The 5,074-nt window shown below is 22.8% G+C and overlaps 1 pseudogene; it reads right to left on the reverse strand.

Annotated features, from left to right (window-relative positions):
• Positions 1 to 2,041: 2,041 nt before the first annotated feature.
• On the reverse strand, positions 2,042 to 2,500 carry LOC147065793 (uncharacterized; annotated as a pseudogene).
• Positions 2,501 to 5,074: the final 2,574 nt, after the last annotated feature.

Raw genomic sequence — 5,074 nt, forward strand, 5'->3', positions numbered from 1 at the left:
TCGAATAATCTAATAAGGGTATTATTTTAGATTGTGTTAGATAAATAGACGAATCCATTTATTTTATAATTTACTAAAATCTGATTTTTAATTATCATAAAGCCTTTTTTTATAGATTTTTATTACATTATATAAAGGTCTCAGTGATAAATTTTACCTGAATTGAAAGTAAGAAGTCTTTTTACTAGCCCAACGACTTTATAATAGAAATAGATGATTCGAAAATGAACTGAATTATATAAAATAATAAAAATAAAGGATTATTGCCATAGTTGCGCGCAAATTTATGATATCTAATATACTTGATCATTTAAATCGGTGTCCGTCATTGAAATTGAATATAATTTAAGTATATTTACCATAATATTATCGCAATTATTTATATGCAATACAAAACATACAAATATATTTATAATGTAATAAAACATTTATATATTATGCGCGCATGTTTTTTCACTGATGCTATAATATATAGTGCCATTTTTTTATTTTGTCGGTATTTACGTAATAATAAGTAAAATCGAATATGTATTTAATTAGTATTTTATTCATGGTTCATCGAATTCTTTTTGTTTTTAAATTTTTGTCTCGAGTTTGCTGAATAATAAATTTTAATTTCAAATGCGGTATAAACATATTGGCCATTCATATAAGAAATATTAAGTATCTATAAATATAAAGTTAATTATTTTGTTTTTAACATTCAATGCAATTACAATTTGATATTCTGTATAATTAAAGTTTTATTTATGTCAAAATTTATGAATCGAACGCTTTTTTTACATTTTTATAGATTTATGAAATATAAAATATGAGATAAATTTACCATATCTTATTCATGCTTTTATCTTTAATAAGTATGTTTATTGCAACAGGTGCCATTGCCTAATTGCTACATCACCCCATGAGCTCTCTACATCTTATTGTCCGTAATCAGAGTGAGCACGGCTCTTTCTCAAAGATGATAATCAGTATACAGATGAAATTGGATCTATAATTTATACTCGCCTGCTTAAGGAATATAATACAGTCTCAATCTTCTCTTGTCTATATCCATGCAAAACATTGTAGGTTGTTTTTTTCATACTGGGACCTGTCGATGGCATACACAACAGCATCTTATTTATTAGATTCTAAAATCTTAAACAGTAATACAATAAAATATTGAAATCAAAAACCTACCAATAATTTTTGGATTATTTTAAATTTTATACAGATTTATGAAATATAAATGAATATTTTTTTTAGGATATTGAAAATTGAATATGTTTATTTTTAGATTTTATTAAAAAATAAATTGATATTAATTTTTTTTAAAAATGTAAAGATGAATGAATATTATTTTTAAATATATTGAAAACCGAATATGTTTATTTTTTGTTAAAATCTAAAAATAAATTGATATTTGTTTTTATTAAATCGAAAACTGAATAATATTTTTTTTAAGATGCTGGAAACAGAATATGTTTATTTTTTATTAAAATCTAAAAATAAATTGATATTATTTGTTTTTATTAAATCGAAAACTGAATAATATTTTTTTTAAGATATTGGAAACTGAATATGTTTATTTTATTAAATCTAAAACTAAGAATGTTTATTTTGCTAAATTTAGTTGGCGAATTGGGAATATTGCAAAACTTAAAATTGAGCTTTTGCCTATTTGAAATAATGATGAGTAAATAATAAAACATATACGAGTGAATTATATTCAATTTTAAAAGAAAATGAGCATTAAATAGTTATTTTACCTATAAATTTTTTTAAGGAATTCTGATTTATATTTTTAAATTAATTAGTACGAGCATTGAAATAAAATTATAAATACAACAACTAATTCATATAAAAATTAAAACTTGATTTCCTTGCCATAATTTTATAAATACAGCCAGATAATGGTAGAAAAATAAGAGTTTTATTTGAGTCTTATAATATTTTTTTAGGCTGAAAAGATTTTATGGTAAAATTTATATTTTAAAGAATGACTATATTTTAAAGATAACAATAGCAAAAAGAATTCAGACAAGAATATTTAATTATTTCATGCAGCCTCAACGAATTCCTCGAATTTGGTATCACATCTGCAACAATATTCGAATTTTGCATTAGTACTCAAAAAGGTTCCAATACCACAATTAGAACAGCTCTTAGGTTTAATTCTTACTGTTCCATCATTCAATAAATCGAAATGTTTAAGAGCAACAAGTTTCTTTCGTATTTTTTTAGTCTTGACTTTTTTTGGAGTAGTGTAAGTTTTCTTCTTCTTCTTTTTACCTCCACGAAGTCTGAGAACTAAATGAAGAGTACTCTCTTTTTGAATATTATAATCGTTCAAGGTACGTCCATCTTCAAGCTGCTTTCCTGCAAAAATCAGTCGCTGCTGGTCTGGCGGAATTCCTTCTTTATCTTGTATCTTTGCTTTTACTGTCTCGATAGTGTCATCTTGTTCTACTTCTAAAGTGATGGTCTTACCCGTTAATGTCTTGACAAAGATTTGCATTTTTATGGGTACGAAAATCTCAAAAATAAATTATGGAAATGAATGATTTTTGGGGCATGATTTATTTTACATAAATTTGAAATTTCTCTTTTAAATAGGGATGTCTCATAAAATGGGTCGTGTTCCTAAAATTTTTGTTTTATAGGTTTAAAATGTTGATAATTGGAATTCATCGTATAGGAGAAAGTATATATTCAATTAGAATTGTCTAGGATATTGTGAATGATAATTTTTGTATAATTAATGACCCGTCAGTCGGATATTATGAAATGTGAATTACAACTAAAGCATAAACACAAACAATAGGATTGAGAAAAACACTTGAATTAATAAGTCTTGAAAATGGAAATAAATATATGAGGAAGGTATTAAAGAAAATGAGACGAAAGAAGTATAACAGGATTGAGAAAAACACTTGAATTAATAAGTCTTGAAAATGAAAATAAATACATTCATGAGGAAGGCATAAGAAAATGAGACAAAAGAAGTATAACAGGATTGAGAAAAACACTTTAATTAATAAGTCTTTAAAAGAAAGATACATACATGATAAAGGTATTAAAGAAAATGAGACAAAAGAAGTATAACAGGATTGAGAAAAACACTTGAATTAATAAGTCTTGAAAAGACAAAATATATACATGATGAAAGTTATAAATATGAGAAAATATAAAGACATATTGGGCAAGTCTGCTCTAAAAATAATATTAAATTTTGATCAAACAAGTTTAAAATTTTGAACATAAATTAAAAGATAAAAATAAATAAATAAATTATGTTGTGAAATATTTTATGGATATTCACAGGACTGTCTATATTTATAATGTTACTAAAATTCATCTTTCAGTAAAAATAATCAATGAAATCAATTTTACTTAATATTTTGTTATTGGTTATTTAACCTTTTGATATAAATTCATCTTTCAGTAAAAACAATCAATGAAATCAATTTTACTTAATATTTTGTTATTGGTTATATAACCTTTTGATATAAATTCATCTTCCAGTAAAAATTATCAATAAAATCAGTTATCTGAATATTTTGTTATTGGCTTTTCGCCATTTTGGTATAAATTCACTTTCAGTAAAAATAATAAGTGAAAGTGTGTTATAATCTGAACATTTTGCAGCTATTAAGTTGTAATTTGCTTAGATTCATCTTGTATGAAAAATAATTTTGAATTCCGTTATTCTGATTATATAGTTTTATCCAATTCATTTTATTTTGCTTTAAATTCATCTTTAAACAATGAAAATTTTGGTTTATATGGTATTGATCGTTGCAATGCCACTAAATTTATGATTTTATCTTATTTATACTGCTTAAACATGATTAAAATCTGTTTTTGTCAAATTTAAATTTTGTGAATGTTTATTAATTTGGCATCAATAAACATATTTTTTTTATATTTTTAATTATTAATCCTCAAAAATGCATCCATTTTGTCTTTTGTAATCGTTTATTAATTTGGCATATATAAACATATTTTTCTATATTTTTAATTATTTATCCTCAAAAATGCATCCATTTTGTCTTTTGTAATCGTTTATTAATTTGGCATCAATAAACATATTTTTTTATATTTTTAATTATTAATCCTCAAAAATGCATTCATTTTGTCTTTTGTAAACTTTTATTAATTTGGCATATATAAACATATTTTTCTATATTTTTAATTATTTATCCTCAAAAATGCATCCATTTTGTCTTTTGTAATCGTTTATTAATTTGGTATCTATAAAAGATATTTTTTTATATTTTTAATTATTAATCCTCAAAAATGCATTCATTTTGTCTTTTGTAAACTTTTATTAATTTGGCATCAATAAACATATTTTTCTATATTTTTAATTATTAATCCTCAAAAATGCATTCATTTTGTCTTTTGTAATCGTTTATTAATTTGGCATCTATAAAAAATATTTTTGCACTAATTGTATCATTAAAACTTATTGTTATCTTATCTGTATTTAATTTCATTAAAACCATGTTCCAACACCAAACAAAAAGGATATATCAATTATTAAATCACACCATATTCAGAAAAATACTACATTAAATTATAATAATATGGATATCCAAGTTTTAAATTGTTAAAAATAAGATGTTTCGTTTAGTTAAAAGACAAAAATAATAAAAATGTTTTCGAATTAAGAAGACCTCAAAGTTTTATAATGTTATGTTATTCATATCAGAATGTATTTTGGGGCTAAATATTAGAATTAGTTTCATTTACAAAAATAAAAAAGACGCAAACGGGTATTTTACTTAAAAAAAATATAACTATATGTATTAAAAATCAATATTAAATATTAAATCACAAAGGATAAAAGATTGAATATAGAAAATCTTTAATTAATCTTTAAAGTATTTTCTATAAACAGACTTTAAAATTTATTTTGTAAGTTTTTAGGTTAAAGGAATTTTGATGTTAGTACAATATATGTACTCTGAAAACTGGATAATGCCAGAAACAATTAGATAAAGTCAAAAATAACAGTAAAAATCGGTTATATATTTTTGAACATATAGTTTTGAATTTTGATTTGTTACATTGATAACGTTTCACAACA

The sequence above is a fragment of the Rhyacophila brunnea genome, unplaced genomic scaffold (assembly GCF_057557595.1).
Source record: "Rhyacophila brunnea isolate RB1 unplaced genomic scaffold, BYU_Rbru_1.0 scaffold_56, whole genome shotgun sequence".
NCBI lineage: Eukaryota > Metazoa > Arthropoda > Insecta > Trichoptera > Rhyacophilidae > Rhyacophila > Rhyacophila brunnea.